The 24,394-nt window shown below is 47.9% G+C and overlaps 1 protein-coding gene across 1 annotated transcript in view; it reads right to left on the bottom strand.

Annotated features, from left to right (window-relative positions):
- Nucleotides 1-22,205, bottom strand: part of ARHGAP32 (Rho GTPase activating protein 32) — a 195,291-nt gene extending 173,086 nt beyond the window's left edge. The window contains exon 1 of the mRNA XM_066607241.1: nucleotides 22,015-22,205. The gene's annotated coding sequence lies outside the window, so the exon portion shown is untranslated. The remainder of the gene's footprint in view (nucleotides 1-22,014) is intronic.
- Nucleotides 22,206-24,394: the final 2,189 nt, after the last annotated feature.

Genomic DNA, 24,394 nt, shown 5'->3' with positions numbered 1-24,394 from the left:
TATTCCGTCATGGCCGTGGACAGGCGACCCAAATGATTCAGCCCAGTAAGATTGCCCTCCACCTCAAAGGTGAGCCATACGGACAACCTGGGCTGCTTGCCAATACATACGAGGCGTTGTAAGGCCGGCTGTCCACGGGCGATGCGGAGCAGGAGCCGCGGGCGAATCTCCGCCGTGAGAATCACAATGATTCTCCACTCGTGGACAGGTGCGGGCGCTTTCCATAGCAATGCTATGGGAAGCGTCGGCCAGTGCGATTCCCCAGCGGTTTACCGCCGGCGAATAAACTGCCGTGGACAGGGGGCCTAAGTCTGCATGGTGCAGCTATTCCCCTCAATATGTGGTAGGTATGAGGGTGGTTGTTCATTGGTATTTCGCACCCATGCAGTGCTCCTCCGTAATCCCTGCATGCTGAGTGATGTGGTGTGTATACCTGCCCTTGTATTTTTTATCAGTATGGCCGCTGGCAGTGATTTTTATTTTTCTTTGCACTGATATGTCCTCTTTCTGTTATGTCATGTCTCACCGCAGGTACAGCCGCCTCCATATAAAGCTGAGTTTCACAATAATTGAGAAGATCAACCCCAATATACACAACACAACTCAATGACCCAGCGCAGACATTAAGGGCTGATGCACCGGATATGTGCTGCATGGATAGGATTGCGAGTGGGAGGCTATCAGATGAAATCTGTAATCTTCCTGCTGCGAGGTATCTTTATCGTGAGCGCCTTCCCTGACCTTGAGATGGTTACACGGGGCCAGCGAGTACGCCAAGAGGCTTTTGATAAGACCATTATAAAATTCTCTATTCTATTCTTTACTGTATCCAACTAAAACAAATCTCCTGCGTCAGGAACCCAGAAATACCAGGACCCATCGTTCAGCAGATGAGTGGTGTGTGATGGGGTTATACATGTGGTGGCAGGACCATTTCCAATACATAGTAACATAGTATTTAAGAGGGGGGGGGGGGGAAGACACCTATCTATCCAGTTCAATCTATTATCCTACAAATGTTGACCCAGGGGAGGAAAAAAAAAAACCATAAAAAGGTAGGAGCTAATTGTCCTTGTTTTAAGGAAAAAAATTCCTTCCCGACTCCAAATCTTGCAGTCAGAATAAATCCCTGGATCAACAACCCTTCTGATGTCATCTGGTGACTAGAACATTAATATTGTTACACTGCAGAAAGGCATCCAGGCCACTCAAACTCTTTTAGTGAGTTCGCCATCACCACGTCCTCAGGCAGAGAGTTCCATAGTCTCACTGCTCTTACAGTACAGAACCCCCTTGTATGTTGGTGCAGAAACCTTCTTTCCTCTAGATCAGGGGTGACAAACTAATTTTCACTGTGGGCCACATTAGTCTTATGGCTGCTTTCAATGGGCCAATTGTCATTGTAAGACTGTATATTAATAGGGTCCCCCATATTGGCCCCAGTAGTAAAAGTGACCTTCTTAATGGCTACAGTAGAAATGGGCCTCATAGTGGCCACTGTAGTAATAGTGACCCCCATATTAACCCTAGTAGTAGTAGTGACCCCATGGTGGGTCCAGGAGTAACAGTGTCCCCTATGTTGGCTCTACTAGTAATAGCGCCCCCCCATTGGCCTCTGGCTGTGCAGCATCTCTCAAGGCATTTCACTCACCCAGCCTGCAGCTCCAGTCCAGCAGTGGCAGTACGGAGTCTGTGACTGCTGATCTACCCCCTTGGCGTCTGCAATACATGCAGGACAGCAGACGCTGACACCGAGAGGAGAGGTCAGCAGTCACAGACTCTGCATTGCCGCCTCTGGACTGGAGCTGCATGCGGCGTGAATGGAATGCCTGTTAGTTTGCTGCACAGCTGGTGGGCCACATAAAATGAGGCAGTGGGCCTTGTGTTTGATATATGTGTTCTACATGTAGATGATGCCCCCTTGTTACAGTCACAGTCCTGGGTATAAACAGATCATGGGAGACATCTTTGTATTGTCCCTTGATATAGTTATTAGGTTGCCTTTTAAGGCTGCCTTCACATCTGCAGTGAGGACTCAGTTTTCCTGCTCCGTTTACTAAACCAAATAACCCCAATTTTAATAGCCTCTCTGGGTATTGTAGTCCGCTCATTCCATTTATTACTTTAGTTGCCCGCCTTTGCCCAAGCTCTGATATGTCCTTTTTGAGTACCGGTGCCCAAAACTGTCCACACTCTTCCATGTGTGATCTGACCAGTGACTTGTAAAGAGGAAGAACAATATTATCATGTGCCCATAGACCTCTTTTGAAGCGCCCCATGATACTATTTGTCTTGGCAGCAGCTGCCTGACACTGGTTGCTCCAGTTAAGCTTACAGTCAGCTAAAATCCCCAAGTTTCCATGTCGGTGTTCCCCAGTGGTTTCCCATTTAGTGTGTAATGGGGACATGTATTTCCCTGCCCATGTGCAGAACCTTACGGTTATCAGTGTTAAACCTTATTTGGCACTTTTCTGCCCCCAACTTATCCAGATCCATTTGCAACAGTAAACGGTTTTCTCTTGGTACTTTATATAGTTTTGTATCACCTGCAAATATTAATATCCTAAGGGTACGTTCGGATGTAGCTGCACATCTGTGTCATATCTGCATTAAAAAAAAAAAAAAAAGCGAAACACGGATTTTGGTGCGGATCCACAGCAGAATTTCCCCTTACGGTAGAAAGGGTGAAGATTGCTGCAAATTCACACCAAAATCCGCTCCAATGGTGTGGAAAAATCAACACCATGTCTGCTACGTGTGAACGTACGCCAACCGCGCAACCCCTCTATGAAGGGATTTAGGTTTTAAACAAGGAATAAAGCCCAATATTGACCCTTCTGTTTGCATCAAAGCTACAACAATACCACCTGTAACAATACCTTTATTAATGCCCCTACTGTTGTATCCATAGACATGTAGCCGACTACTGAATGGTCCTCTCCAGCATCGGGATCACACAAGAGCAAAGGATTCACTGGAGAACTATCGCTCCTGTGTGAAAGCATAGCAGTGATAGTCGTCCCACGTATAAGTACTAGAGATGAGTGAACTTACTCGTTTAGGGCGTTTTGCACTCAAGCACCACTTTTTCCGAGTAACTGACTACTCGGACGAAAAGATTCGGGGGGGGGCGGCGTAGTGGAGCGGGGGGGTAGCAGTGGGGAACGGGGGGAGCTCTCCCCCCCCCCACTCTCCTCTGCAACCCCCCGCTCACCCCGGTGCCCCCCGAATCTTTTCGCCCGAGTAGTCGGTTACTCGGAAAAAGCGGTGCTCGAGTGCAAAAACACCCGAACCAAGTACGCTCGCTCATCTCTAAAAAGTACCCCTTAAAGTTACTGATTCTCAAATGTGTCGCCAAGTGAAAGTACACCAAGGATGGGCACCAGGGCTACATGGTTCCAGCTACTGGACCAATATGACTTCCTCTGTTACTCTCTAAGGACAAACAGCAGGATGAACGTGGATGGGCCAATACTTGCTGATTTGAAGGAACAGATGACAGAATCCCATGTTGACTTGATTCTAAGACTGGGTAAAAAAATAAAATAAAAATCTAGCAATCATCAACTATTTAGCCATCAGAACGCAGCCACCTCCCAAGTACCGGCTCCATATGATGGGAATTTCAGAGATGACTTGGGGTCAAGTGGTTAAACAAGGTGACCTATTTGGAAGGATCGTGCCTGAAAAAGGTGCATATGTATGGATGTATCCTATCCTTACAGAGGAGGTGGGAACATAAAATACACTTTTCTATACCGTGTAGTAAAGAGCAAGAATCCCACTTTTTTAGGAGATGTTTGAGACCCATCAAAAGTGTTCCCAGATCTCACATAAAAAACTCTGCTTTATAAAAGGTCAAAACTGTCTGTACCTTTTATGTGAAAGAAACAAAAGCTTCCCGGGAGCTCTGTCCTAGAAACTCTCCGTAACCCAGCCATGTGGATGCGGATCAGAGGCGGACGGGTAAAAATATCCAATTAATTAAGATAGTTCCTGTGGGAAATGCTGAAGGAGAGCAGGGATGTGAGACAGGTTCTGGCAAAAGCTTATCTATACGATTAACTTAACTCTTGGTGTGCAAGGTAAAATCAGTAGTCAGAGGTCACCGAAGCCCAGACTTGACCTATGACCTGCAGATGAGACCCAAGCACAACATGAGAGACTCCAGAAGCCCATTCCAAAAACACCTCCGATCTCCCAAAATAACACATCTGACCTGAGAATATCAGACAAGACATGGATGGTGTCATGGGTATTGTAAGAAAGCCAATGCTCTGCCCAGTCATTCCCTGACATGATGCTATAATAAAATGTTATGTTCATTTTAGCATCTACGGGCAAACGATCCTCCCTGATCTCCACAACGGTGACCCGGAGGACTAGAAGGTGAGGCATGAATAGTAATTCCCTAACACCATAAGGTTACTAATTACACACCGAGTCCTGAGGCCTACTGTGCGTCTTCAGAAACCTGTGTGTATTTTTTCCTAGGGGCAGCTTATGCTAATTGCACATCCGCATTCTTTTATCAGTTTTTGAAAGATTCAATTTTTGTTCTTTTTTTTCAAAATTTAATAATTAATGCCTAACGACAGATTCGGTCAATGGATCAGCCAAAGAAACAGATGTTTAGGTTCTATCCGCATCCGTTTCTTGTCTGTTAGGATGCGTTCACACATCATGGGAATTTGTGCCAATTTACTGCAGCAGAAAATTCGCAGCTAAGGCCCCCTGCACACGGGTGGAAATTCTGCAGCGGGATTTCCCGCAGAATTTCCGCCCGTGGAAGCTACCATAGGTTTGCGTTAGAAAACGCAATCCTAGGTAGGCGGCCGCGATTTGTCCGCGTGAAATCACATGCAGAAAACAAATCGCGGCATGCTCTATTTTTGTGCGGGTCTCGCAGAAGCCCGCACAGAAGTGTCACTCCCCGGCCGCCGGCTCCACTCTGCACATGCGCCAGCTGGACGGCAGCCGACACATCACAGAGCCGGAGCAGGTGAGCGCCGCACTGGTCCCTGCAAGAATCTGCGGATCTGCAGCAAAAGCTGCGTTGAAATACCCACCAAATTGTGAGGATTGTGTGTGTGTGGGGGGGGGGGGGGGGGGGGGGGGCTTTGCTTCGAATCCACAGCGCAAAATATGTTGTGGATTTTAGTGCAGATCCGCAGCAAAAGACACTACATATAAAAGGGCCCTATAATCGGGTTTTAACAGACTCTTCAGCTCTTGTGCTACAACTGTACATTCAGTGTGATTTTAAAGATCCAAAAGAAGCCCAAATGAATACAAATGGAAACGTTTCTGATTATACTGAATGGGAGATGGGCACAATGTAAAAAATAAAAAAGCAGAAAGCTTCAATTCATCCATTCTTTCATTTTTTTTTCTTTCCGTCAAGAAAGGCCGCCTGCACACGGGATCCCGCAGCAGAATCCGACCCTGTGCCCAGGCGGTAACCCCTGCGTACCTGTCCAATGGTTTTCATATCTGTGCTGCAGATGAGCAGGCCAGCCACATGCGCAGTACAGATAATGCAGTGCCGTCAACTGGCGATGACATGGATCCTCAAACCTTTCCAAAATGATGATTGCGGAAGGGTTGCGGGGTGGACGGCTTACATCGACTTCAATGGAAGCCGTCTGCATGAAAGCCGCACAGAATCGCAACATGCTGCGATTTCTCCTACGCGAGTGGAAAGTCGCAATCGATTTCCGCTCGTGGGCAGGAAATCGCTTTTTGTCATTGCATGGTAGGGGCGGAATTTGCTGTGGAATCAGGAGGCAGCCGCCCGCTCTGGATTCCGCAATGCAAATCCGCCCGTGTGCAGGCGGCCAAAAACAGAAACCGGAACGGAAGCAAACTGAAACAAAATTAATCCTATTACAATGGGGTTTTTTTCTGTTTTTCTTAGGACAGAACAGAAAAAACGGAGAATAAAACGCTGTTTTGAACGCAGCCCTAATGGTGGCAAGTGTGAGGGAAGATGTGCCAAGCACCCCCTGGTGGCGAGTACTGACATTCCTGCTGTGTAGCGCACTCACATGACTGGGAGCGGCACTGACCCTTCCCTCCTAGAACATTTCTTTCAGACATTCCAACATTATACTAAAAGTCAGTGATAGGGCATATTGTGCAAGTGAAAAACAACCTTTGTACATGGATTCCGCAGCCTTCTAATATACTTTAGGTTTAATTTCAGCCTCATTTTCAAGATCTGTGCTTGTTGTCAATGAATGAAAACATTCTGAAAGTACAAGATTTATTTAATCACTAACAGTAGCATAAATCAAGTTTACAGGAGTATACAAGTCCTGTCGGAGCTTTCGTTAGCGGCCCTCCTCATACATTTCACTAAAAAATAGCACAGCATGCTGCAGTATTAGGGCTAATGCCCACGGCCAGATTTCCGAAGCGTTTCCGCGGCGTTACATCGCAGCTATTAGGTTCTGTTGAACCTAATAGCTCAATGTTCACGCTGCAGAATTCCACCGCGGAATTTGGCAGCGTGAAATAAACAGGGGCAAGTCCTATTTGCCGCGGGAATACGCTCGGCCGGCATCCATTATAGTCAATGGAAGCTGGCCGTCACGCTATGGAAGCATCGCGTGAATACGCGACCTCGCCCTCCGCCAGCAGCGTCATGTGCTGTACTGCACATGCGGGTCAGGCGGGACGTGCACAGCGGATCCAGGAGGTGAGGAGGGGGTCTTTGGAAGTGGGGGGGGGGGTTCCGGACTCTGCTGCGGTATTCCGCTGGCGGAGTCTGTCACGGCCGTGGGCATGAGCCCTTATTCTGGTAAACAGAAAAATGGACGTATAAAAGGCGACACGAATGAAGCCTGAGAAAACTTTGTAATATATCTTATCAAAGATACAATAAGCAAACAAATCATTCATCATTCATTTGTTGGCCATGTTTACACTGAACCATTACTGTCCAAACTCACATTATCCAAGGCCCTTTACTCTTAATTCACTGTTCAAAATCCATATTGAGTGTAACAGGAGGGATCAGGTTACAGTTGCTACCCAATAAAGTCTATGGAGAGGAAGGGGTGCAGGGAAAGCTGAAAAGAGACAAAGAAAGAGGGGAAGAGACAGCACACAGACATGGCTGCAGGTTTTAGTAAGTGTTCCACCTCACGCAGGTACTAGATTCACAACTACACTGCTCAGTACTGCTGTATAATGTCCTCCATGCTGCTCCTAAGGGTGTGCAACAGAGATATAGCATGCACAGGGTAGGGGACACATCATAGTTACTACTGTGTTTCCCCGAAAATAAGACAGTGTCTTTTATTAATTTTTGTTCAAAAAGGTTTAACTTTTTTACATGTATAGCTGCCTGGATACTATTTAAATTGACTTTTTTAATTAACTGTTAGCAGGGCTTAATTTTGGAGTAGGGCTTATATTTCAAGCATCCTCAAAAGCCTGAAAAATCATTTTGCATCCTCAAAAATTCTGGAAAATCATGCTATGTCTTATTTTCAGGGTATGTCTTATTTTCAGGGAAACCGGGTATCTCTACCCTTTAGCTCTGGAAAAACGGATATTAGAGATGGATCATACAGGGAGGAAACGCCAGACAGAAGCACAGAGTCTAGGTCTCACTTTCTTGCACCACGCTACTGCCGATTCCCCAATTAGGTCAGCTTGCATTGTTTAATATGTGGGGCTTATACTCTGCTCAAAAGCAAACATGCAAATGAGGGTTCGGGCCAGTAGAAGTGGGCACAGGGCTGTCAACAGCCTATTATGCAGGCCAGACGCCCTCCACAGAGTGGAGAATAATGCATTATTAATACTATCATTGTTGGCTGGGGCTAACTTCAATGCTGGGGAGGGGTAAGGGGGGTTCACATGGAGAACAGGCCTGCAGGAACCATCACTTTGCACAGTAGAGCACTGTCTTTCCTGGAGAACTGTACATAACAGCGAAAGATACCATTTGCTCCTCTGTGAAGCCGACATTAAGTTTTTATGGAGAGGTCCCCAGAGTTTATGATAAGTCTTCAGTTATTTATTTTTTGTGGAGGAAGGGAGGGGGGGGGGGTGCTCGTTCTCCTTGCTGAACTCATTAAATGCTTTAAAAATCGGAAGAAATTACTACACTAGTTTTTGGGTTTTTTTAGGGATTTCTCAGGTTCTCTACATAGTGCTGTGAGCTGGTCAGACTCAGATTACAACTAGAAGTCATCATCCCTGTTCTCATATATTTAGTTATATACAACCCACTGTAGTTCCGTCTCGTCCCCATACACCATTCTCAGCCCATTTTATTAGCAGGGAATATTAGATAGGCCTGCGTAGAAGTATATGACAATAACACAGAGCAGCAGCGGAGATCTGTAGCCATGATGCCCAGGAGCCGGATAGAGCACCTCGTATCATATTAATGATTGCTCCCATGTCCCTGTAATCTAAGCTGCGCATTCATAATTTACAGGCATTATCCATTCCCAGCCAGGGGTCAGCAGTGCACTCACTAAAAACCTCCGCTGGGATAAACGGGGTTAAAAAGTCTCTCTTTGTACAGTAAAGATAATGTGCTTGTATCAGATGGGTGATCGCCCACTTACCTGATACTAATGTACCAGTCAGGGTGCAAAAGATATGTCCTGCAGAGGTGCAATGTTCTGTACTCTATCCTAAGGGGGTTATCCCACCAAAATAATTTATCACCACTTCACAGAATTGGTGATAAATGATCACTGGGGGTCCAACCACTCAACCAATGGGATCCCCAAGGATTATAAGAATAGCAAACCCCAGCCCACAGTGCCAGGCTGTATCCATTAGCCTCACAGAAGTGAATGTAGCAGTCATTAAGCACATGCACCACTGCTCCACTCACCTGAGGGACTCCAGGGTGCCGTTCCCAGGATCCTTGGGGGTCTCAGGGGTCAGACCTCCAGTGATAAATTGTTAAATCGATAAATTTTTTGGTGAGATAACCCCTTTTAAAAGGCTCCAGTTTTATGTATATAAGGCTGTATTTATTTTACACAGGCGATTATTGTGCATGCATTGCATGGGAATAGAACCAATTATTAGTAATTGTGGTATTTACATATGTAAATTTTTCTTGCAGCAATTTGAAAAACCTGTAGCAGATCCTATTTTTGGATCCTGAGTTGAGCAGGGGGTTGGACCTGATGACCCTGGAGGTCCATTCCAACTCTACCATTCTATGATCTGCCAACTTTGCAAACTTGTTGGGGTGTTCCAGTTGAGGACTAGCCTCCTTGGCATTCTTCCCTCTACCCCTCCTTCTGTCTGCTCATCCTGCTCTCCCAAACTACCATCCACCCCCACATCTACCCCAGTGAGTGTCGGTACTGGTGTATCCTGACACCACCGGAAGCTAGGGGTTTGACAGGGCTTCCATGGAGGAACATCCCTGTTGCACCCCTAGCTCCTGATTGGCAGAGTAGTGCAAGGTCCTGCAATGTATGAGGGGAAGAAGCAGTGTGGCATGTGAGTGAGCCGCGCTCCCCTCTGTGTTCCCCGGCACTGTGCGACAGTCCCCCACCGCTGTTGCCTCCCAGCTTGCTGTAGCGCTGTTAGGCGCCTGTGTGTCACAGTGTCCCCCCCTATCTGCTGTCCTCATGCAGTCACCGGAATGTCCCGCGCCACTGTCGGATCCCTGCTGTGCTCCAGCAGTCTGCGGCCTCCCCCTGTCATTCTCTCTGTCCCCCCGGCGCTGTGGCCTCCCTGGTTGTGGCCACGATTTTAAACTCACATCAGTGGGGGCCCGGATTGTGGGCCGCCGCTGGGAATGCTGCTTCACGGCACTGTGGCCTCCCCGCTGTGCACTTCGGGGAAGGGCCTTGCAACTGGGGATGCCTGCTTGCGGAGGTCGGGGTATGCTTTCGCCAGCAATCCTTAATGCCCTACCAGGACCTGCAGCCGATCCCCCTCTGCAGCCAATCACGTACAGGGGGCGTCACCCCCTGTCAATCTTGACTCCACCAGCTTTTCCTGGTGGCGTCAAGATTCTCCAGTACCGTGCGCGTCTACTTTGTGAGCAGCAAACTCCTTTCCATGGTGCCAATTGATCTCAGTGTTGCAAGCCGCACATTTAGATCCAAATGTGCAACATTCTCACATCTCGTACAGCAGTAGGCACCCTTGAATGGCATACATGGCACAAGATGTACAATGAACGGCACTGTTAATCCTGCAACACATTCTAAATGGAGATCGTACAGATAGGTTATATAAAAGTATTATATGCAATCGAAAATTAAAAGATAGGCAGCAAATAAATAAGTGACTTTTCTAAAGTCCCTGAATCTCAAGTCACTAACCTCAAGTCACACACTTAAGAAATAGCACACTTTAGAATAGAGGACACCTATAATACAGCAGGCACACTCGCTTTTGTTTACTTTTATATAGCCGTTATATGAAATACTCCTGCTTCTCCTCTGCTTGGATAGGACACAGAATGCAGTTTATCGCACCCCATTGGGTAACCTTGCCCTTAAAAAAAAAAAAAAAAAAAAAGAATTCTATACTTACTTATTCCTCCCCAGATCTTCTCCTGGTATCTCCTGTCCCCTGGGTCACATCACCTCCAGCCGGCCGGATCCTCTTCTTTCTGTGGAGAAGTGTACATTGCCGGCATTCTGCTTCCTGCAGGGCAATGTATGCTACATCACTAGTGACGTACAGTTCCCTGCCTAGCAGGGAATGACGAACCCTCGGCAGCCTGCTTTAGCGTGCATGCGCTATGTTTTGCCACTAGTATTTCATATACTATATGAAAACACTAGTGGCGAGATATCGCGCATGCGCGCTAAAGCAGGCTGCCGAGGATTCGGCATTCACTGCCCTGCAGGAAATGAACTGCAGCTAACGAACGCTCCAAAGCAGGAAGAAGAGGATCCGGCCAGCTGGAGGTGAGGCGAGGCGGGGGGCTGGAGGAGCCTGGAGAAGACCGGTGAGGTGAAGATGCGGTAAGAATAGGCAAGTATTGATTGTTTTTTGTTTTTTTTTCTAATGACAGAACCTCTTTAATCACCTTTGCAAAGAAACGGAGACTAAACTCACAAGCAGACTACATGTGCTCTTAAAATGTAACAATGTTTAACAAAATAACCTTCCAATATACCCCATTAGCATAACGTATTTAATGTCTAAGAAAAACAAACAATATAGCTACAATGTATAAGCTAAAAGAATTGTATGACTTGATACAAAACACAAAATAAAATAGGGAGAGCTGCACTCAGCGATGTCCACTAGTTTCAAGTCACACACTTAGGAAACAGCACTCTTTAGAGTACAGCATGCACACTCACTTCTGTCTACTTTCTATAGCTCTCCTCTGTAATACTCCTCCTTTGTTTGGAAAGGCTCACGGTATTTCAGAACAAGCCATGATTGGGCTGAATGATGTGATGTCCGGTATGAACAGACTGCGGTACCTCATGTATCCCCCACAGACCAGCTGCTAGGCCATCAGATCTCTTCACTAGGGGGGCATTAACCAAAATCAATGAACAAACCACATCCAGAGTTTGAAAGCTTCACCACAGAAATCAACAGCGCTCACATTTTCCCTAAAAGTTCCTCTCATTCATAAAATATTGAAGAATTCCACTTGCTTTCTACATCATGCTGGCAGTGACTGTAATTATCAACAATTATCACTATTAGAGAGGTGTGAGTCTTCTTGCTGCCGCACATCGGGAGGGTCTCTGGGGCCTTCCCTTCACTAACCATGGGGAAGGTAACACACATGCTACATGTAGGGAGCATTACCTGTTCCATCTCCCTTATTTGCACGTAACCATCTGACACAGAAGAGAATGGCCACGGCTTGAGACGAAAGGTCCATAAATGTTAAGAATGGGAAGGAGGAGATAAGTGTTAGTTAAATGGGACCCCTACATGAGCCAGGTCTCCGGATCAGCGGTCGACCCAATGATTTCAGGTCTGCAGAGACTTTCCTGCAAGGAATATGTCCCGCCGTGTCTTGAGTTTTAACCAGATCTCACACAGCAGCATTATTACGCACGGCAAAATCTCTCCCCATTGCGTTACAACTCGCATGACGATATAAAATGGAAAATGTAACTGGAATGCAAATAGAAAACCCAGCTAAAGCCATAATTTACTGTACAGTTCACAATGTAATAACCAGACACTGGAGATGACAGTGATGCTTTAGATTATATCACTGGAGGAAAGACAGTAGGGAGCACTGCTTACTATACACTGGAGATCCCCAATGATCAGCCAGGACTGGTGGAAGGGTATAAGCCCTCAGATTCTACAGGAGGACATCATAGGGTAGCACGGGGGAGTCTTCCTCCAGCCTAATTGATATCTATTTAGCAGTGAGGAGGAGGATGAAGCATTGCTTCCTTAAAGAGGCTTTTAACAGTCAATGCAGGTAAGTGAGCGGTCAACAAAATGCAGCTTTGAGGTCAGTGAAGCGAGGCCGCTCTGCAGCAATTAAACGCTCACTAAATGATGCTCTGGAAACAAAAAATAGGACATCAGCAAAGGCAAAAGCTGAACTCCTGCCAAGAAACTGCTTTTATTTTCTCATTTCACATCTCCATACAGGGTTTTCCACAAAATAAGATTTTTTTTTTTTGTAAATCCTCAAGACTTTAAGAAGGACGTCATACAAAACCCTACCTGTCTGGTCCAATTATATATCGCAAGGGTATCCCTCACAACTCTCTAGATGTCTATGTGATAATAACATTGGGTATGGGGGTTTGTCCCAGCTCTATTAATAAAGGAGTATATAGCTAGGATTCTATTTTCCCTGAATGCATTGGAGGCTTAGGCCCTAACTGAGGAGAGTCTGTTCAGACTAGGACTTTTCCAAATGAAGGTTGTCTGGACGTGACGAATGAGGCAACATGTTTTGATCAAAATGTGCCAAGAACCTTGCACTTTTATTTAGTTAATATCAGTTATGCAATTTCATTCTGGTATTAGATGCTAATGTGCGTTGCAGCATGTGTTTTACTGCTATATTATTGCAGCCCTGGCTTACATGCACCTTTGCATTTAATTCACTTTGTTCTTTTGTTTCATCCTGAGGACAGATGATGAATATCTGAGTGCAGGGAAAACTCCTTTAAGCAGTGGTTAATGCTGGTTGCTCTAACATGAAGAGGCAATTCTAATTCAAAAACTATAAACCTAAACAAGAAGTAATTGAAATAGGATATTTATATATATATATATATATATGACATATTCTGACTGCAGACTACAGCTACTAGCCATGCAGTAATCTTGGGAGAAACAGAAGTTTACTATCTGTTGCTGCTCTCTATTGTTAGCTGGAGAACGATTCCTAGAATGGTAGAGTTGGAAGGGACATCCCGGGTCATCGGGTCCAACCCCCTGCTCAGTGCCGGATTCACTAAATACTGCAAGTTAAAGGAGTGATCCTCATTGTTTTTAATAAAAAGCCTTTGCCATACAGTAAAATAACAAACCAGGATATACTAGTCTCTCCTGGCTCCTGCCATGTCCCAGGATGCTGCTCAGCCCTTCGCTGCCTTGTTTATTTACAGGCGCAGACCCTCCCACTTTACAGGATGTCACAGGTGCTGCAGCCAATAAGAGAGGTCAGCCATCGATCACTGAGCATTGTTATTGGCTGATGCCCGTGAGGTTCTGCAAACAGCCTGTAAATGTGACATCAAAGGGGAGACCTGAAGCAGCGCTGTGGGACCCAGCAGGATCCGGAGAGGGGAGTATATCCCGATTTGTTATTTCACTGACTGGCAAAAACATTTTAGTAAAAACCTACAACTTGGACCATCCCTTTAAAAGGGGCGAGTTGAGCTTGTGCAAGCTAAGCAATGGAGAACATTTGCGAAGCTGCGAGTTGTCTCCCAGCCAGAGAAAAATGGATTACTGATGACACAAAGAAGACGTCTTTCATTTTTACCTTTTAGACTATAATTGACGGGAAGAAAGGGATATGCAGTTAAAGGAGATGTCCCGCGCCGAAACGGGTTTTTTTTTTTCTTTTAAACCCCCCCCCCCGTTCGGCGCGAGACAACCCCGATGCAGGGGTTAAAAAAACCACCCGCACAGCGCTTACCTGAATCCCGGCGGTCCGGCGTCTTCATACTCACCTGCTGAAGATGGCCGCCGGGATCCTCTGTCTCCATGGACCGCAGGGCTTCTGTGCGGTCCATTGCCGATTCCAGCCTCCTGATTGGCTGGAATCGGCACGTGACGGGGCGGAGCTACACGGAGCCCCATAGAGAAGAGGAGAAGACCCGGACTACGCAAGCGCGGCTAATTTGGCCATCGGAGGGCGAAAATTAGTCGGCACCATGGAGACGAGGACGCCAGCAACGGAGCAGGTAAGTATAAAACTTTTTATAACTTCTGCATGGCTCATAATTAATGCACAATGTACATTACAAAGTGCATTATTATGGCCATGCAGAAGTGTATAGACCCACTTGCTGCCTCGGGACAACCCCTTTAAGGTTTGCAACTTTGAAATGAAAGCAAAAAAAAAAAAGAAGAGTGTAAAGTCCTGGAAGGCTCTTCTGAAGCGAGCAGGAGCTCAGACTGGAGAGCCCCTTCAGCAGAACCTGCAGATAAGACGGTGGCCCCCTTATAATACAGCAGATCTACAAGGTGAAAGAATCACTGGGTGCAGATGGCGGAGCAGTCCACTAACTAATAGCATGCAACGCTGATGGGAGATACAAAATCACCGCGGCCTCCCTGCTCCCCACTAACTTTGCCGACAGATTCTCAGGAAACTGTGGAGAAGCTTTATCCTAATATATTATTAATGTTTAGTTTTAATTAAAATCTGAAATATTGTGGCACCAGCTCAGATCATTCCGTAGTTGTGCAGATCTCTGCAGTTTATGCTCAGTGTGCAGCAGGTTTTTAATGCCCATTGAAGTTGTTAGAACGCCCCGCACACCAGGCCTGGCAGCAGCCGCAGCCCAGATCAGCCGCCTCACTTTCCCAGATGTCCGGAAGCAGACAAAGGGTTTTCTTCTAAGAACCTGTACAGAAGCAGCAACAAGTGGACACGTTTAACCCTCTCCAGCCCAGCAGCCGTTGGCCTGGTCCTGCTCCATGGTCTCCTCCTCCCCTGCCTCTGTCCAGAGTGCTGCATTCTGCTGCTGCCACTGGAGCTCCTTTATTATTGGATTTGTGAATACATTTCATTGAGAGGAAGTGAAAAGAGCCTGGAAGAGGCTTTAAAAGAGAAAGCAGATATAACAGAGGGGGGAGCACCTTACAATGGGGTCTGGAGAGAAGTAAGGTCGGGTCAGCCAAGAATTGTATTAACTCCAAGAAAGTGATGGGAACAGGGAGCAATGAAAGCCGCAGGTTCCCACAAACTGACTATGGAGCACTGTACAAGGGGCGGCCGAGGGAACGGAACTGAACAAAACCGTTGTGAAGCTCTAGCCTTAAAGAAACCTCAGCAAAGCGGGACTGGGAGCCCTGCCCGAAAAAAAACCTGAAATACATTGTCACTAGGAATGAACATGTTGCTCAGCTCTGGATGTGACCGGAGTATAAAACATGATACAACCTGCCGGAGAAGAGCTCGGAAACATGTGGAATTTAAATTGGCAGGGGTATGTGCAGGAAGCCTAGAACACATCTGAACGCCATGTGATGCATGTTCCCGTGTCTGACGGGGTCGACGACTCGTTTATCACAAACATACGCAACCTATATAAAGTCTGCAACAAAGTATCGGTCTGGCAGAATCCTCCAATATATAAACCAGCACCGAATCCTCCAACGTCCGTGTACAAATCCGGCCCCATTACTGATGGCACAGAACTAGAGGCGAGGAGACTCTCCCCAAGTGTCCAGCAGCAGCTGGAGTAACGGGCACATTTACTAACTGTGGAACCTATGGCAAAAAAGTACATGTGCCCCAAATTATGTCACACCAGCCCGTTGAAAACAAGAGTGCAGATCCACATATTGTACACGGATGTATCTGCTGAGCACAATGTATCAACATGAGAATCTTTGCTACTTTCTGCTGCAGCTGTAGAGAGTTCATAGCAAGTGCTTATAATGGGTCACCGCTCAACGGAGTGCAGGACTGACCGGCGACCACAGCGCCTGCAGGAGAGACCCAGCAGCCCGACAACATGCCCACCGCCAGGCTAAAGGCCCTTTTACACAGAAATGAGCAAAAATCAACGATCCCATTCAGTGTAAATGCAGCCGACGAGCAAACAATTAAATTTTTTTTTGGTTCATCGTTCATTTTACGTATGCATAAAAATGATAATTGGCGCGTTCAGTTGTTCTCATTCACTTATACGGTACATGTGAACGACTTCTTGTATGAACGAGCTAACGATGTGTCTGCCGGTATAAACAGGCTCCACGAGCGAGCTCTGACACGAGAAATGGGCAGGTGTAAACGGACCTTAAGTCCTCTGGGCTCCGGGCACACCGCCCCACAGCACAGCCACTGTGAACAGATGGTGTGGCCCAAAGCCCTGAGGCCTAGCTCAGCAACAAGAGGGCGCTGTTGGGCTGCTGAGTTGCACTGGTCACCGTGTAGAACTGCACCTAACAAAGTAGTCACGCACTATAGAGGTCGCTAGAAGTGGGTATACAATTTGATCAAAATTATAACCAAGAACCTCATGTTCTAACTTTTGCTTAGCAGCGATAGATCAGTGAGGTCCATGTCAGCGGACAGTGAGTTTGCTGTACGTAATATCGCTCACCTTGTACAGCCTTTGTGTCATAATCTCCCAGATAGTTCAGGTGCCTTTGTCTAGTAAATCTACCTGCCCCCCTGCACATCCTCCACCTGATCCCTGTGGTTTAGTGACGTGTAATCCCCGGGGCCGCAGCAGGCACAATGCGCCGATGGCAGGAGAGCAGCTGGGAGCGCACATGTCATACATGACAAGCAGCGGATTCCTGGCACAGCACTCATCGCACATGCCCATGATCAGCCGACGTGCCCAGTCACTGCCAGACTCTTCAGGAGGAGGGAAACAATAGACATGCAGCGGCTTCATTGTAGATTCCTGTGGGAAGGAGCTCAGGTGACAGCTAAAGCAAATGCTCCACACCTCTGTTTATCTTCACCTCTGCTCCATAGGAAATACACACTTCGCCAGCCCCGGCATCCAGCACCCCATTAGCACTAAGGAGGCAGATGGAGCAGAGCTGGATGTGTTAACTCTTTAGACCTGCATAGATTGTACATCTTCTTAGTACAGATAATGAATGGTAGTAGGGGCCATGTGCAGTCCTATGTAACACCACAGATAAGACAGTGATAATTCTGAGTAAAGCATGTAGTAGATGTTCCCTGCAGTCCTATGTAACACTACAGATAATGCATAGTGATGACCGAGTACAGATAATGTGGTAAACCTTGCCTGTAGTCCTATGTAAGGCCACAGATAACACAGAGCAGGGCTGAAGAGTCAGGGGCCCATTTTGATGGATCATCAGACTTATAATATATATTATATATGTGTGTGTATTTATTTATTTGTATTATACACATATTCAATGCAACATTTGTTGCATATTTCCTTTATAAGAGTTTAGGAGAGTTATACACATAGTGTGTCCTGCATAGTGTGTCCTGCAGGGACGAGCGCGTACTCACCCATGCCTGGTGGCCCCGGCTCTTTCATGTGCCGGCTGCCGGGCAGCCGGCGCATGCGCAGACCGGAGCCGGCGGCCGGGTGAGTGACGTTTCTATGCGAGGCTCTGCGAGCCCCGCACAGAAATAGGACATGCCGCGGTTTGTTTGCCACGCGAGATTTCGCGCGCCCAAACCGCGGCCTTCTGCATAGGAGTGCGTATTGTAATGCACTCCTATGCAGGCTTTCAGTGGCGGAAATCCCGCGGGAAATACCACCGCGGGATTTCCGCCCGTGTGCAGGCGGCCTAATGTCCCCTGTCCACGGGCGAGGCAGAATATCGCTAGCGATATTCTGCCACGCGGGAGCAGGGGAGAGAACTGACAGCTCTCTGCGGTGAGCCTATCTGACAGATAGGTAGGCTCACCGCAGAGAATAGCGGCAAATCGCAGCATACTATGATTTGAGTCCCGCAAGTGGAGAATCACTATGATTCTCCGTTCGTGGACGGGGGGGGCTGAGCTTTCCATAGCAATGCTATGGAAAGCGTGCACTGTGTTACTCGTGACCGGATTATCGCTGCGGGGAACGCAATGCAAGATCACCTGTGAACAGGAGCCCTAAGGCCGCCTGCATGCGGAATCCAGCCATGACCGCGGCCGGCGCCCCTGTCTACCTGTCATCTTTTTCTGCACTGTGGATGGTCTGGACAGATCACCATTGGCGGACATACGCAGTAATGATTTTGCCATGATGACACAGGTGTCCACGACCTTTCCATAATGTTAATTGCAGAAGGACACGGGGCGGACAGCTTACACGGAATCCAAAGAAAAATGGAGCATGCCGCGATTTTTCCTCCGTGAGCTGAAACAGCAATTGATTTGCTTTTCCATAGCACGCTATGGACAGTATTTGCTGTGTAACTGAGGGGCGGACGCCCGCCCTGGATTCCGCAATGCAAATCCGCCGGCTTAAATCTGCTGATTATTTTATCATAATGCTGATGGAACTCCGGATGTAACCGGTCTAATACAGCAAGTTTATCATGAGTCAGATATGAAGGAGCCGGAGTCTGGGAAAATCAAGGAGTCAGAGGCTTGGCTTACTGACTCCACAGCCCTGGCTCAGGGTACAAGTAGTAGAGGTCGCCTGCAGTCCTATGTAACACAGGGATAATTGTGAGCACAGACAATGCAGTAGATATTACCTGCAGTCCTACGTAACATCATACATAACAGGGATAAAGGAAGGCCTTTCACTTCCTTAAGTACGTTCGTTTCCTCAATCATTGAGTTGTTTAAAACAGCAAACGATCAAACAGGGACGGGGGGGGGAGGCTGCGCTGAATTAGGAGGCGAGGGAAGCGCTATATCTGACAATCGGCTGTGGATATTCCACAGCATTCCCGCTGCATGTGGACTCTTAGGGCTTATTCACACTAACATATGCGCAGTGCACGCAATATTTGCACGTACAAGATGCAGTGAATAGAAACCATTGATTTCAATGGGTTTGTTCAAATAAGGATATTGTGTGCACTCATGTAGTTTGTGGAAAAAATGCGCAGCCCGATCTACTTTCTTGCGTATCGCACGCAAACATCACATAATAAACTATTTTAACATCATTGACAAGTGAAATCAATGGGAGCGTGCGGGCGTGTTTGTGCGCGCAAATACGAAGAATACAGTAAAACATGTACAGGCGTGCGCAAAAGTGCAAGGCCCGTTGTGCACATACATGCATTGATGCGCATCGCAAGCCGCACAAATACCGACTCCGTTCATTTGAATGAATTTATTCACATCAGCGATTTTCTTTGCCGCTCGCAGTGATGCTGTGAAGATAAAGACGCCTCTTCTGTGTTTGGCGCTGCCCGCGGAACGCTTCCTGCATTGTTTACAGTCGGTCTCTGCCGTCTCAGTAAGGTGCGAGGTTTCCTGCCGGAGGATCGCAACTTTACGGAAGTAATGAGAGACGGTTTTGATGGGAACCTGCCTCGACCCTGCGGGTGCATCGCACGTTGGCGAGCACGATATTGGGCAGGGTTTCTCGCCGCCCGTATGAATGTAGCCCAAGTCTGTATTTACACTGGCAAGCCTGCTTTAGGTCAATGAAAAACTGCGATATTCCTGCATATAAAATGCGTATTTAGATAAAAACACACATTTTGCAGAAGATTCCGCTGGTTTTTAGCACATAAACAGACCCGCGGATCCAATAGTAAAATGCTTGAAAAACGCAATCCGCTAGCAGGCAAATCGCAGGGGCTGCAGTGCGAAGCTCCCATCTGTGTCTGCATCCTCAGCACATCCGTATTGGTTCAGGATTTTGTGTCAGATCTGCTGAGGATTCCAACAGACATACCTGCAGTCCTATGTAAGACCACAGCCAGCACCAAATTTACCTGCAGTCCAATGTAAGACCACGGCCAGCACCAAATTTATCTGCAGTCCTACGTAAGACTACAGCCTGCACCAGATGTCACTGCAGTCCTATGTAAGACTACAGTCAGCACCAAATTTCTTTGCAGTCATATGTAAGGCTACAGCCTGCATCAGATATATCCCTGCAGTCCTATGTGAGACTATAGCATTGGATATCCCTGCAGTCCTATGCAAGACTACAGAATGCACCGGGTATCCCTGCAGTCCTATGCAAGACTACAGAATGCACCGGGTATCCCTGCAGTCCTATGCAAGACTACAGAATGCACCGGGTATCCCTGCAGTCCTATGCAAGACTACAGAATGCACCGGGTATCCCTGCAGTCCTATGCAAGACTACAGAATGCACCGGGTATCCCTGCAGTCCTATGCAAGACTACAGAATGCACCGGGTATCCCTGCAGTCCTATGCAAGACTACAGAATGCACCGGGTATCCCTGCAGTCCTATGCAAGACTACAGAATGCACCGGGTATCCCTGCAGTCCTATGCAAGACTACAGAATGCACCGGGTATCCCTGCAGTCCTATGCAAGACTACAGAATGCACCGGGTATCCCTGCAGTCCTATGCAAGACTACAGAATGCACCGGGTATCCCTGCAGTCCTATGCAAGACTACAGAATGCACCGGGTATCCCTGCAGTCCTATGCAAGACTACAGAATGCACCGGGTATCCCTGCAGTCCTATGCAAGACTACAGAATGCACCGGGTATCCCTGCAGTCCTATGCAAGACTACAGAATGCACCGGGTATCCCTGCAGTCCTATGCAAGACTACAGAATGCACCGGGTATCCCTGCAGTCCTATGCAAGACTACAGAATGCACCGGGTATCCCTGCAGTCCTATGCAAGACTACAGAATGCACCGGGTATCCCTGCAGTCCTATGCAAGACTACAGAATGCACCGGGTATCCCTGCAGTCCTATGCAAGACTACAGAATGCACCGGGTATCCCTGCAGTCCTATGCAAGACTACAGCCTGCACCGGGTATCCCTGCAGTCCTATGCAAGACTACAGCCTGCACCGGGTATCCCTGCAGTCCTATGCAAGACTACAGCCTGCACCGGGTATCCCTGCAGTCCTATGCAAGACTACAGCCTGCACCGGGTATCCCTGCAGTCCTATGCAAGACTACAGAATGCACCGGGTATCCCTGCAGTCCTATGCAAGACTACAGAATGCACCGGGTATCCCTGCAGTCCTATGCAAGACTACAGAATGCACCGGGTATCCCTGCAGTCCTATGCAAGACTACAGAATGCACCGGGTATCCCTGCAGTCCTATGCAAGACTACAGAATGCACCGGGTATCCCTGCAGTCCTATGCAAGACTACAGCCTGCACCGGGTATCCCTGCAGTCCTATGCAAGACTACAGCCTGCACCGGGTATCCCTGCAGTCCTATGCAAGACTACAGCCTGCACCGGGTATCCCTGCAGTCCTATGCAAGACTACAGCCTGCACCGGGTATCCCTGCAGTCCTATGCAAGACTACAGCCTGCACCGGGTATCCCTGCAGTCCTACGCAAGACTACAGCCTGCACCGGATACCCCTGCAGTCCTACGCAAGACTACAGCCTGCACCGGATACCCCTGCAGTCCTACGCAAGACTACAGACTGCATCGGATATCCCTGCAGTCCTACGTAAGACTACAGACTGCCCCGGATACCCCTGCAGTCCTATGTAAGACTACAGACTGCACCGGACATACCTGCAGTCCTATGTAAGACTACATGGCTATACACTAAGCATGAGGTAGAACTGCTCAGCTATGAGGCTGCGGCAGCATCACTCCGGGGGCTTCCCCCTGTATATGCCCCCCACACACTCCCGCCATCTGCTCCATTCCACCATTCTCACCCGAGAGGAGGAAGAGCCCGCCCTCACTCCTGCATGACGTCATTCCCCGCCGGCCGTACAGGTGGCCGTGCTGGAGCCTTACCTGAGCCACCGCCGGTCCCTCCGTCGGGCAGTGTGCTGTGCTCCGGGGTGCAGCAGCGCCGTCACCAGTTCATCCCCGCCGTCCTCCCGGTTACACGATGACAGAGAGCCCGAGGTGAAGGAGGGACGGTCCGCAGCCTGAATCCTCCCCCAGGGCGCGGCCACCCTCCCTGGGACATTCCCACAGCAGGCACCGGAGCAGGGGGGAGATACCGGGCACCGGGAGCCTCTCACTGCGGCCGACCAGTCCCCGCCCCTCAAAGCGTCACCTGCGGGGGCCGGGGGCGGTTTCCTAGCAACCACCCCCTCCCCAACCGCCAGTACACAGGCTATGTAATCATCACTGCCCCTGTATACAGTGTACTACAGCCCTCAACATCATCATCACTTCCCCTGTATACAGTGTACGACAGCCCTCAACATCATCATCACTTCCCCTGTATACAGTGTACTACAGCCCTCAACATCATCATCACTGCCCCTGTATACAGTGTACTACAGCCCTGAACATCATCATCACTGCCCCTGTATACAGTGTACGACAGCCCTCAACATCATCATCACTGCGCCTGTATATCATCATCATTATCACTGCCCCTGTATACCGTCATCATCACTGCCCCTGTATACAGTATACAGCAACCCTCATCATCATAACTGCCCCTGTATACACTGTACTACAGCCCTCAACATCATCATCACTGCCCCTGTATACACTGTACTACAGCCCTCAACATCATCACTGCGCCTGTATGTCATCATCATTATCACTGCCCCTGTATACCGTCATCATCACTGCCCCTGTATACAGTATACAGCAACCCTCATCACCATCACTGCCCCTGTATACACTGTACTACAGCCCTCAACATCACCATCACTGCCCCTGTATACACTGTACTACAGCCCTCAACATCATCATCACTGCCCCTGTATACAATACACAGCAACCCTCATCATCATTACTGTCCCTGTATACCATCATCACTGCCCCTGTATACAATGTACTACAGCCCTCAACATCATTATCTCTGCCACTGTATACCATCATCATCATCACTGCCCCTGCATACCATCCGCACTGCTCCCTGTATACCATCATCATCATCACTGCCCCTGTATGTCATCATTATTACTGCTTCCTGTATACCATCATCATCACTGTCCCCTGTATACCATCATCAACATCACTGCCCCCCTGTATACCATCCTCATCAGCAGCATTATTGTCCCTGTATACCATCACCATCATCACTCCCCCTGTATACCATCATCCTTATCACTGCCCCTGTATACCATCATCACTGCCCCTGGTATACCATCATTATCATCATCACTGCTCCTGTATACCAACCCTTGATACCATCATCATCATCACTGCCCTCTGTGTACCATCATCATCACTGCCCTCTGTATACCATCATCCTTATCACTGCCCCTGTATACCATCCTCACTGCCCCTTGTATACCATCCTTATCACAGCCCCTGTATGCCATCATTATTACTATTTCCTGTATACCATCATCATCACTGTCCCCTGTATACCATCATCAACATCACTGCCCCCCTGTATACCATCATCATCACCACTGCCCCTGTATACCATTATCATCACTGCCCTTGTATACAATCTACGGCAACCCTCATCATTCTTATTATTTCCCCTGTATACAATGTACAGCAAACCTCATTATCTTCATTACTGCCCTTTGCATATTGTACAGAACCTTATTGTCATGACTGTCCACAGAACATAATATACACCAACAGCACGTCATCACTGGCTCCTATATATAATGTATACAGTATAACGCAACCATCATCATCATCACTGCCCCTGTATACTATCATCATCATCACTGCCCCTGTGTACCATCTTCACTGCCTCGGTATACCATCATCATCACTGCCCCCTGTATGCCATCATCATCACTGCCCCTGTATACAGTGTACGACAGCCCTCAACATCATCATCACTGCCCCTGTATACCGTCATCATCACTGCCCCTGTATACAATATACTACAGCCCTCAACATCATCGTCACTGCCCCTGTATACAATGTACTACAGCCTTCAACATCATCATCACTGCCCCTGTATACAGTGTACGACAGCCCTCAACATCATCATCACTGCCCCTGTATACAGTGTACGACAGCCCTCAACATCATCATCACTGCCCCTGTATACAATGTACTACAGCCCTCAACATCATCATCACTGCCCCTGTATACACTGTACAACAGCCCTCAACATCATCATCACTGCCCCTGTATACAATGTACGACAGCCCTCAACATCATCATCACTGCCCCTGTATACAGTGTACTACAGCCCTCAACATCATCATCACTGCCCCTGTATACAATGTACGACAGC

This window comes from Eleutherodactylus coqui, chromosome 6 (assembly GCF_035609145.1).
Source record: "Eleutherodactylus coqui strain aEleCoq1 chromosome 6, aEleCoq1.hap1, whole genome shotgun sequence".
Classification (NCBI taxonomy): domain Eukaryota; kingdom Metazoa; phylum Chordata; class Amphibia; order Anura; family Eleutherodactylidae; genus Eleutherodactylus; species Eleutherodactylus coqui.
This window is presented reverse-complemented; position numbering and strand designations above follow the sequence as displayed.